The sequence below is a fragment of the Bubalus kerabau genome, chromosome 16 (assembly GCF_029407905.1).
Source record: "Bubalus kerabau isolate K-KA32 ecotype Philippines breed swamp buffalo chromosome 16, PCC_UOA_SB_1v2, whole genome shotgun sequence".
In the NCBI taxonomy this organism is placed as follows: domain Eukaryota; kingdom Metazoa; phylum Chordata; class Mammalia; order Artiodactyla; family Bovidae; genus Bubalus; species Bubalus kerabau.
In genome coordinates this window covers 6,857,297-6,869,386 of record NC_073639.1, presented here as the reverse complement: position 1 = coordinate 6,869,386, position 12,090 = coordinate 6,857,297, and the positions used below count along the sequence as shown (strand labels likewise).

Below are 12,090 nucleotides of genomic sequence, written 5' to 3'. Positions count from 1 at the left end.
GAAGCTGATATGATCTGCATTTCGCTAAAAAGGAAAATTATGTTATGTAGAAATAGACTGACTTAATTAAAGACAAGTAGGTCTTTGGAAGAAGAGGCAGAACTAGTCCTCAGAACAAGTTCCACTCCCTTTTAGTGACCTTCCAAAGAAAATGGTTGCTGAATTCTTAATATTTTAAAATAAGACATTTTATTTGCATACTAATAAGCTATAATTCTGTTTCAAAGTAGGATAATTAATTCATTCTGTAATAAACTATGCAATAACTATAGATCACCTATCAATACATTGTGGATATTCTTAGGAGAAACACATGTAATTTAAAATCACCTCTTACATGAAGAAAGTAATCAGTATCAAGGAAATAAAAGAAAATTTTCAAAAAAGGAATTTTGCAAATGTAACTTTAGCATTTTTGAAGCGATCATTACCATGTGTCAAGTAGTATTCTCAAGATAAAGTTAATTATTATTAATTTATGAGGGACTCAGAGTGTTATCATCTATTTTTAATAGGATGTTTATTTTTGTGGACATGGATGGCATAATTGGGAAGAGATAATAATAAACTCCTTATAGTAATCATGCAGACTAGAGATATTTATATGGTCCAGAAAATAATCTTTCATGCTATGCAACCACAGATTTGTGCCTTATTTTGACCTATTCATTTGTTAATTTCTACTCTTTGCTAATAGGGTCCCTGGGAAGTAGTCCTTTGGCTTTCAGTACATCATAAACAAACGGGGCTTCCCCAGTGGCACAGCAGTAAAGAATCTGCCTGCAGAGCAGGAGACTTGGGTTCGATCCCTGGGTCAGGAAGATCCCCTGGAGAAGAAAATGGCAACTCACTCCAAGGCAACTCACTCCAGTATGCTTGCCTGGGAATCCCATGGACAGAGGAGCCTGATGGGCTGCAGTCCCTGGGGTCCCAAAAAGAGCTGGACATGACTGAGCGACTAAATAGCGACATCATAAATAGAAGGTGGCAATGAAAAACTTTTGAAGAGAAATTGTACCAACCAGGACTGGGATGGGCAAATATACATATTTTTACAGTAACTCTAAGAATTTGTCCAAGAATCCCTTGCTTTCTTATCACCAGCTCAATTATAACATTCATTACTTAGCCCTCCTGAACTCGGCAATGTGTGCTAAGTTACAAGGACTGTACTGTACTTCCATCCTTTTTGCCTTTAAGCATTTTAATATCTTTTAAACATTCATCTGATATATACTTCTTCTCATAATACTTATCAAAATTTTAGAAACCTCCTGACATTAAGTGTGCTGCCGGTATTTTCCCATTATGTGTATTCCAGATGATGGACTTAAGTGTAGTCCCAGATAAAGCAACATGGTAAAATTCATTTTAGGTTTGCTGTGCCCATGCCACCACACTGATCCTGGTTTACAGTCCTTCCACACTCCCATCTACTTCTCCAGAACAGTCTCTTCTGTCCTGGTGCCCTGTGATAGGTCTCATGGTGCCACGTGCCATACCACCCCCAGCACACAAGTCCCTTCCCCACGGCTCTCTGGCTCTCTCCTCATACCTGAAATGGTCCTGCTCCAGTCACAGGGCCAGGTCTCTTGCGAGCCTTCAGAGTTCTAATCCAGTGAACTCATTCATTCATTCGGACATAAGTTTTGAAAGGCCTTGAGTACCCCCATTTTACATATGGAGAAACAGAGGCTTAGAGAGATAAAGTAGGTCAGATGAGAGAGGGCAGGTGTCCTCCTTTGGTTCCCAAGAAGAGAAGTAAAATGTTCCAGTGACAATAATATCACAGGAAATGTTCTATTCTATTGCCACTTCTTTCCTCTTCTTCTACCAATGATTAAAGTGGAGCAGAGAGTTGAATTTTGGCACAGCAAGACTTACATTTTAAAAATTAAAGCAAAGCAAAAATCAGGAAGTGGGACTACATTAAACTAAAAAGCCTCTGCACAGAAAAAGAAACAATCCACAAAATGAGAAGGCAACCTACAGAAGGGGTGGAAATATTTGCACATATCTAACAAGGAGTTAATTTTTTAAATATATAAGGAATTTGTACAATAGCAGAAAACCAAACAACCCAGTTAAAAATGGGCAGAAGATTTGAAGAGAGATTTTCCCAAAGAAGACATATAAGTGTGGTACTAGTACATGGAAAGGTGCTCAGGACCACTGATCATCAGCAAAACGTAAGCCAGAGCCACGGTGAGTCATTACCTGTTATAATGGCTATTACCTGTTATAATGGCTATTATCAAAAAGACAAGTGCTAACAGGTGCTTGTGAGGATTTAGAGAAAAGGGAGCCCTTTTACACCAATGTAAACTGGTGTAGCCAAAATAGTAAACAGTATGTGGAGTCCTTAAAAAATTATAAATGGAATTGCCATATGATTTAGCAATTCTATTTCTGGGTATTTACCCAAAAGAAATGAAAAGACTAACTCATGCACCTTCATGTTCCTCACACAATTATGTACTGTAGGCAAGACACGGAAGCAACTAACTTGTTCATCAATATTAGAATGGATAAAGAAAATGTGATATACACACATGTGAATGTGGATGCACCTTGAAGTCATTAGCCTGAGTCAAATAGGTCAGAGACAGAAAGATAGATAGTGTATGATCTCACTTATATATGGAATCAAAAACATTGAGCTCCTGGAAACAGAGAGTCAAACGGTGGTTGCCAGGGCCTAGGGGGACATAGGGAGGTGGTAGTCAAAAGGTACGTGATTCAGTGCCGAGTTGAATAAGTTCTGGGGATCTAATGTACAGCAGGGTGACTAGAGCTGGCGCTGCTGTGCTGTAAACTGGGAAGTTGCTACGAGAGTCGAGCTTTAATGCTGTCAGCATAACAAGAATTTGGTAATTATGTGAGGCAAAGGATTTGTTAACTCACCTTATTGTGGTAAACATTTTGCAAGACATACTTATATAAAATCATCACATTGTACACCTTAAACTTATACAATGTTGTATGTCAATTATATCCCAATATAGTCGCAAAAAGAATCAAATTAAATTAAAATAAGAAACACATTATGGAAAAAGCAGAGAGGCATATTCACCATAAAGCCAATGAAGCTTAAACTCCAGGATCCCTGATGCATGGGCCCCTTCCTACTGTTGTGCTCAAAGAGGCAGATGTTTTGTAAATTTTCTAAGAGTACGGTGTTTTATCTGCAGGACTCTTATAATCTCTTTCCACTTCCACCAAACTGTAAATTCTAAGAAAGTTTCTTACAACTTTCTTACAATTTAACTTGTTGATTTGACAACAAATACTAACATCAGTGGCGCTAGTGGTAAAGAATCCACCTGCCAATACAGGAAACATAAGGGATGCGTATTCAATGCCTGGATTGGGAAGACCCACTGGAGTAGGAAATGGCAATCCACTCCAGTATTCTTGCCTGGAAGATTCCATGGACGGAGGAGCCTGGCAGGGTACATGGAGTCTCAAAGAGTTGGATATGACCAAGCACACCTAGCAGCAGCACTGACATAAATAAAATAGCATAAAACTCATAATATCACACAAAATAAACCATCAGTTACAAGCTGGCTGAGTGTTGTCATAAAGCATGTAAGATAACTTCCACAAGAGAATGGAAATGTTCTGACCTCCTATAGCAAGGGCATGAAAGAAACTTCTTTCCCAAACTTAAGGACATAAAAGAGTTGTGAAGCTGAATATTTTTTTCAGAACTATTAATAATAAAGAATACATTTAAATCTGCTTCACTGAAGAATGAAAAACTTTTAAACTATTTACATAGACATTTATATGTAAAAAATTATTTTCATATGAAGAGGTGATCAGATTATACAGCATAGACATGTAGGAAAAGATATTGGAGAAGATATTAAGCAGTTAATTACTAAAAAAGTATTCTTTTTGCCATATTCTGTGATATTGGTGATATTTTTCAGCTTTGTAAATTTATAATTTGTGGTTTTTATTATTAACTTTCATATAAGAGTTTATATTTTTAGTTTTGTATTATTTTCCTTACAAAGTTTCTGCAAATTATATTAGCTTCAGGCCTCACCAAACCTGGATCTGCTCTACTTCTAATTAATGATTCTAACACTTGGTTTTCAATGTTAAAATAGTTGTAAAACTTTTTAAAGCCCCAGTTCCTTCTCTTCTTCGAGAACAACAATAAATAATGAATAATGCCTGCCCAGATATCCTATAGGGTTATAGGGTTCTCAAAGAAAGACAAGGGTAGGGGAGAGGGGGAAGAAAAGGGGAGAGAGACAGGAGGAGAGAGAGGTGGAATATATGAAAATGCATTTTAAGCTGCAAAGCAGCGTCCATGAGCGAAATACAAAGTGATCTCAGTGAACTCTTGCCATAGCATGTTATCTAATCCTCTCTCTTCTTTGCAAATTGCTCATCATTTCACTGTTTCCTGATGATTTGGGATTGCCATTTTCAACATATTAAGTGTGTAGACTGACTCTTCCTTTATAATGTCCATTAATCTTCAAAGCTTGAGGGAAAATAAATCCCAGATTTAAGTCCCTGGTTTTTGTTTGTTTGTTTTAGGTTTTGATGCAGTTGAAAACAATTTCTAAGTGATACTGAATTTGGGAAGGAGTTTAGGGATTCTGAGTACTCCTATTAAATCTCCTTATTTTAGGCAAAGTTTTCTTATTATTTCCTCTAATGGAACATTCAGAGCATCTCGTCTGTTTTCTAAGGTACAACAGGAGATAGTTTGACAGCATTTTGTGTCACAGAGTTACTAGCTTTCTGCTTCCAGGATGTGTGCCTTTCCTGCTCAGAGCTCCACCTCCTCCAGTGACCCATTTGTACATTTTAGGCACCGAACCCCATTTCCAGGTACCAAATTCCATGTAAGTCAAGGTTCCTAGTCTTAGCAGAACTCTAGGTAGTTTAAGTAGAAAGAGATTTATTAAAAGCTATTAGATGGCTCCCAGAATCTGAGAGCATGAAGTTTGGGTGCTTCTCAATCAAAGCACAGACACGGAGTGGTACTACGGAGCCCCTGCTGCCTTGGGCAGGCAGGAGGCGTGCACCCGGGTCCACCTTCACTGTCTTGGAAGCACCACATGGCTCCACCACCAGCCTGCCCAGAAGACACCAGCTCCTGCACGGCTGTCACCTCTCACTGCTCATTTCTCATCCAAGTCCTGGCTAGACAGCTCTCCTGGCCACATGCCTGCACCCTAGCTGCAAGAACACTGAAAAATGTTGGAGTTAGGATGAGTGAGGGTGAGCCCAGCTGTAGAATCTTCCAAAGCTTCCTACTTCCTTACAAATTCATTGTGAGACTTTAGGCAAGGTACTTATCCTTTCTAATCCATCTTCCTAATAACTAGCATGAGGATTTGGGACTCCATAAATTCCAAAAGTCCTTACAGTAATACAAAACTCTGTCTGTGTTAGTTGGAATTCTGGCATCTAGTGATGCAGTCCTTACATGAACCTAACTGTGGGAAGAGCAGGGGTGAAGCTGACTTCAGGGATGCCTGGCTCATCTGACCACGTGCTGTCTCCCCGCTCTGCTTTCTGGATGTTGGCTGTAGAAACTAGCTTCTCTGTGAAACTAAACAGGTAGCCCCTGACAGCGCCAAAGCTCATGTGCCTAAAGCTCTCAGATTCTAGAGGAAAAGGATGCAATGGCTCCTTCTCAGAATCCATTTCTAGGATCTGGAAGAAGGACTCTCATTAATCAGGCTTGGTTTGTGTGCTGCTCTTGGTTTGTGTGACCAGATGGTAGAGTCTTTAACCAGAGAAAGGGTGTCATACAGGTGTGGCCACCTGGGAATTGTGAGGCAGTCAGCCACCCCATCTGTGAACAATATGGCTCTAAGACCTAGGGTGCCTCAGTATGTGATGTGGGCTTTATTCATTCGGCTCCAGGCTTTTATTTTTGTGAACCCCAATGTTGTATGGGGTTTAATGGGAGATACAAACACCGCTTAGGACTGAGCGCCTGCATTCAGAGAGCTTACAATTTAGAGGTAGAAGCAAATAGTCATAGAAGAGCTAATGATCTGAAATCCTAAAGCACATGAACATAGAATTGAAAGGATGAATTGATTTAACAGTTTTTGTCAGGCATTTTGTCCCAGATCATACCTCCAAACCACATTTGGCTTGAAACATCATTGATAAGTTTTAAAACTGACATTTACTTCTTTGAATTTTTGGCCTTGATCTTTTTTTCTTGGATGTTGAGTGTGTTGGCATATAGACAGAATTTTCCTTTGTAAACTTATATTATTGTACTGAAACATATTTTGTATTTAGCAATAAAGAGGACAATATTACCCTTTGGTCATACATGTGCATGAAAATGAAAGTCACTCAGTCATGTCCGACTCTTTGCGACCCCATGGACTATACAGTCCATGGAATTCTCCAGGCCAGAATAGTGGAGTGGGTAACCTATCCCTTCTCCAGTGGATCTTCCCGACCTAGGAATTGAACCGGGGTCTCCTGCATTGCAAGCGGATCCTTTACCAGCTGAGCTACTTGAAGTGAAAGAAAGTGAAAGTCGCTCAGTCCAGTCTGACTTTTTGTGACCTCATGGACTGTAGCCTGCCAGGCTCCTCTGTTCATGGAATTCTCTAGGCCAGGATACTGGAGTGGGTAACTGTTCCCTTGTCCAGGGGATCTTCCTAGCCAAGGTCTCCCGCAGTGCAGGTGGATGCTTTAACAGCTGAGCCACTAGGGAACCCCATGTACATAGCTTATATAACCTGGGAAAAAAATCCACTTTCTCCTTAGAATCAAGAAATAGGTGGCTTATCTTAAAATTTATCTGGAATTCAGATGGCATTTTTTGTATTAAGTTATATTGTGTTGACAATTAGATTGTTGAAAATTTTTTAAAAGCTTCAGCTGATCAAAGCGTCAGCCTTTGGTTCATCATACAAAGCAACTTCTTGGTTTTGTAATCTGAAGCACATGCATATTAAGTAAAGAAAACTAATTACAGTAAATCCTGGTAATAATCTGACGTTTCAAGAATGTCACGCTGTTATTTCTGAATTTATATGTAACACTGTTACATAAGGGTCTTATTTTTAAATTATTTTGGTCTTGTTGGCCTCTGCTTCTCTGATGATTAAATTAGATTGACTTAATTAGACTTTATTTAATTAAATTTTCTACTTACGTCATGTTAAAGCTTTTGGATGCATTTAAATATGTTTACACTTTTATTTATTTTACTTTCTAAACTAACAATTCTCAAAAGGCTACAAAAAAGTCGAGATAAATGTATAGTGTAACCCACATATCAGTCACCCAGCTTCAATAATTCTCAATATATGGTAAGTTTTGTTTATTAAATGCTTCCACATAATTCTGGTCTGGATTGTTCTGAAGCAAATCTTAGTCATTAAAACATTCTGTCAGTATGTTATTAACAGGATGTAACTATAAATTATAGGACATTATTTTTTAATTTTTATAAACAAAATAACATTATCGTATCTTAAGATAGCACTTCTTTAATTCATCAAATTATCCAGTCAAAATATTTGCAATTTTTTTGAAAAATCAAGAAAACTAATTGAGTTAATTTACATAAGATAATGTCACTACATATAAGTATGCAATCTGATGACTTTTGAAAAATGTGTAGGCTCATATAATTATTGTCACAATCAAGATTTATAGCACATTTCTATCACTCCATAATTTTTTCTCATGCATTTTTACTGGCTGGGGTATATGATAGGTGCATGTTTAATTTTTAACAAATAGGTATGGAGTTTTCCAAAGTGATCATATCATCTTACTGTCCTGCCAGCAGTATATGAGAGTTCCGGTCTCACCAACACTGAAGTGATTGAATGCATTTTATGCCCTTTTCCTTGTGGACAATCCATATAGATGTAGTTAGTGGTTTATACATAATTTGTTTAATTATTTTTCTTGGAATTTTGACTGCAATAGGCAATAACCAATTTATATACCTCAGGGATGATAAAAGGTCACTTCTTATCTTCAAAAGTACAATATATCCATCCTAATAAGTGGAATGCTGTGCTGTGCTTAGTTGCTTAGTCGTGTCCAATTCTTTGTGACCCCATGGATGGTAGCCTGCCAGGCTCCTCTATCTTGGGGATTCTCCAGGCAAGAACACTGGAGTGGGTTTCCATGCCCTCCTCAATAAGTAGAATATAATTGTCTAAATGACTACTAAAGTCATTTTAATGGCTTTCTTTAAATTTATGTCCTTTTTTTCATTGTAGAGTAAGTGACTCTTTAAAAAATTAAATGCAGATCCTTAATATTACAGGGATTCAATCCACAACCATTAATGAATGCCTGTGCTATACAGAGAATTGTTGTCTTAGTGCCAAGAAAATTCAAATCTTGGCATTATAATCTAAGGAATGTATTTGGAGAAATGAAATGTGTCCTTATGTAGCAAAACAAAACAAAAATAAGATAGTAAGGGTATAGGATGTTATGCAAACACATAGCAGGAACACCCAGCCAGCTTAAGGTCCCAGAGCAGTGGGAACCTAAACTGAGCATTGAAAGGTTAGTACTAGTGATACTCAGCCTTGTGAAAAAAATTCTGGTCAGAGGACATGCACACAAGCTTAGAAGTAAAAGAGAGGGTGGCAAGACTGCCAGAACAACAGCCTAGAGATGAGGTCGCCTGAGGCAGAGGTTTAGGAAGCTGATGCCGGAAGAGGTTAACCTGGGAGAAGATTAGCAGGACTGAAGGAGGGGGCTGGTCACAGAGCTTTAGGATGCTGAATTCACAGGGATTACTATTAACTGGATTTGAGGAACAAGGGGGAGAGAGGACATCATGGATCCTTTCAGAATCTGGCTTAGAGCACTGGGTGGATGGTACCATATGTGGAGAGAGAAAACATGGGCAAGAGGAGGGCTTGAGCTCCTGAAGAGATGCAGATTGGAGATACAGCAATATATAGATACTAATTTCATACCAACAGGCAAAAACAGGATCCTTCAAAAGAGGCTCAGAAGGATCTGCCAGAGGAAGGAAGGAAAACTAGGACATAATACTTTTTAAAATCTAAGGGAGAAAATATTTCAAAAAGGATAGTATGGTCATGGTGTCAAATGCAACAAAGAGGTCAACTAAGTTAAAAATAAGACAATTCCCATAGGATTTTGCAGTAAGATGTAGCTGGTGACCTTGGCAAAAGCACTTTCAGTAGCGGCCAGGGCACAATCCAGATACAGTGAGTTGAGTAATAGGAAATAAGGAATTGGAGACTGTGGATGTAGACAGCTCTTTTAAGAAGAATGATGGTGAAAGGAGGGACAGAGATAAGGCAGAAGCAGCTCAGGAAGATGGCAGGTTGAGGGACAGTTTGTTTTATACATGAATGTTTTGTTTAGTACAGGGGAAACGAGTGTGTGAAACACTGATGATGTAAAATAGAGAGAGAGAAAAAGGTTGAAGATACTGAAGGGGATGGGGTGCAGTCAACCGAGGGGCCTCTGAGAAGGTGGGAATGGGATCCATAGTGCTGGATAAGGAGCCCTCTTAACTGTGGAAGGGAGACAACAGCTTCTGTGTCAGCTAGGAACACTTTCCACTACAAATAGCAGAAAACCCAGCTAAGAGTGCCTCACTCTCGCAGAGGTTTAGTTTTCTCAAGTGACAGTGTTTCTCTCAGGGAAGCAACTGCTGGCATGGCTTCTGTGCTCAGTGACAGGGTGCACCTCGCGGAGGCCCACTGAGGGGGTGGGCCTCCTGCATTCACCTTTCCCTCTCAGGCCAAGAGCAAGGCGGGAGCAAGGGGGAGGGGACAGTGCTGGCCACACTTGGTCCTCTAACCAGGAAAGTGTTTCCAGAGGCCTTAGGATCCCTCTGCTTACTTCTCATTGGCCAGTACTGGGTCACATGGCCACGTGTCACTCCAGGAGAGGCTGGGAGTGGAAGAAATCACAGACTTGAAATGGCAGTTGGATCAGCCAGATGGCAGCGTCTACCACAGAGCATGAAGGTGAAGGACTTCCTATCTGATGTTTCTGTTTTCTTTGAACTTGAAAATGAGATCATCTGCTCAAAGAGTAACGGAACTTTTGAGAATGATAACAATGTAAATACTGCCTTTGGAGCTTTGGAGAAACTGAGCACAGATAATTTTTGAGCACCAGTGAGATCTGGTTGAGATTAGAGACACTGAATTGGAAGGGCACAACTAAGGGACATCAGGAAGTTATTCTTCCCTGTGTATCACACTTTTAATGCATATGAAATGATCGTCCCATTTAATGATTTGTATTTTGAATTCAGTTTATATGAAATTCATGTTTCTTTTAAAATTTATACTGTATACATCATTACCTCCTTGTTTTAGGTATTATAGATTTACATACCATTATTGTAGGAAATTAACAGTATATACATTTCTGTGGAATTTTTTCCACAGCTTTTAATTTTGATAGTTTTCCCATCTATAGAAAAATTTAAAGACTAGTAGAGTGAATACCTTTGTCATTTTCTAACATTCAGTAATTAACACTTTCCCTCATATCTTGTCTCCTTTCTCTGTTTGTTTGTGTGTTTTTTTGTCTTTCTCTTTCTCTCTACACACATAGGTACACACAGAGACATTTACTTTTCCCCCCTGAATTATTGAAACTTTAAATTGTAGACAGGGCGACACCTCAGCCCTACACATTCAGCCCGCATTTCTGGGACAACCTCCTGTGTAACCACAGCAGGGTAACTGCATCCTAGAGAATTAACACCAATATCATTGTCTAATCTTCAGTATGTGTTTACACTTCCCAGTTGTTCTTAAAGTATCTTTCAACCTAAATAGACTAAAGGAAGATACTTGAAAGCTGTATCTATTTTTAACATTACTCTAACAGATTTTGAAGTGCCTTTTAGTAGTAGGCTTAATGTTGCAATTTTGTTGCCATTTGTCAGAGCTTTTCCATAATTTTTCTAGGCTTTCATTTTAGATGCACACAGCAATTTAGAGTATCTTATATATGTGCACCCCACTCCAGTACTCTTGCCTAGAGAATCCCATGGACGGAGGAGCCTGGTAGGCTGCAGTCCATGGGGTCGCTAGGAGTCGGGCACGACTGAGCAACTTCACTTTCACCTTTCACTTTCATGCATTGGAGAAGGAAATAGCAACCCAATCCAGTGTTCTTGCCTGGAGAATCCCAGGGATGGGGGAGCCTGGTGGGCTGCCGTCTATGGGGTCGCACAGGGTCGGACACGACTGAAGCGACTTAGCAGCAGCAGCAGCATTTATGTGTATATATCTAAAACATATATGAATGTATTTCCAACATACTTCAGCAGTATCCTCCTACTTCCCAATTTAATGATCAGCCTTTCCATCTTCCATTTGTGGCTATGGATGAGTATTGTGTGTTATCAGCATCATCACATAAATTATCAGCTTTATGTCTTCAATAAGCCAATTAAAGTCTACATTTCAGTATATATTATGAACTGCAGTTTCCATTGTTTAGATGGTAAATTGTGACAATATTTGCCCAAGTGGATAAAGTAGCTATTTTGTGGGATCATTAGAACTTCCCATAAAATCTAATCTAGTGATTGAGAGGAAAGCATGTCATATAGAAAATCAATTTACTCTACATAAAATTGAAAATACTAGTGATTAACATGCCCTGGATAAAGGATACTCTAGGAAAAAAACTGAGTTTCCCTAAATATAATACAAACACAATTCCTTATCAAGGAACTGGAATTCTAAAACAATATGAAAATGCAAATGTAAATAAAAGACTTGATAAGGAAATGAAGTCTGTACATTGAGGCTGTCTGCCAAATGCATAAGTAGGATTGAAGATATTTAAAGAGGAACACGTTCCTTGACTTAGATTGTCTCCTTTTAATTTTAAATGTTGTCCCGTTCTCTCCGTTTTCCTTGCCATGTCTCCTTTCCCCCTGCCTGTTCATGTTGGAGAATCCCAAGTTCTGCACTGTGGCCCTCCCCTCTTCTCTAGCTGTGTTCCAACCCTAAGTGAGGGATTCTTAACCTGGAGTCCACAGGCCTGGTCTCTGTGATCTTGAAAGGGAAACATTTCTTTATTTTCATGAACCTCTAGATG

At 39.0% G+C, this 12,090-nt stretch overlaps 1 protein-coding gene across 1 annotated transcript in view; it reads right to left on the bottom strand.

Moving 5' to 3' along the window:
• Positions 1–6,729, bottom strand: part of PLRG1 (pleiotropic regulator 1) — a 162,232-nt gene extending 155,503 nt beyond the window's left edge. The window contains exon 1 of the mRNA XM_055550931.1: positions 6,720–6,729. The gene's annotated coding sequence lies outside the window, so the exon portion shown is untranslated. The remainder of the gene's footprint in view (positions 1–6,719) is intronic.
• Between the last annotated feature and the right edge of the window lie 5,361 nt (positions 6,730–12,090).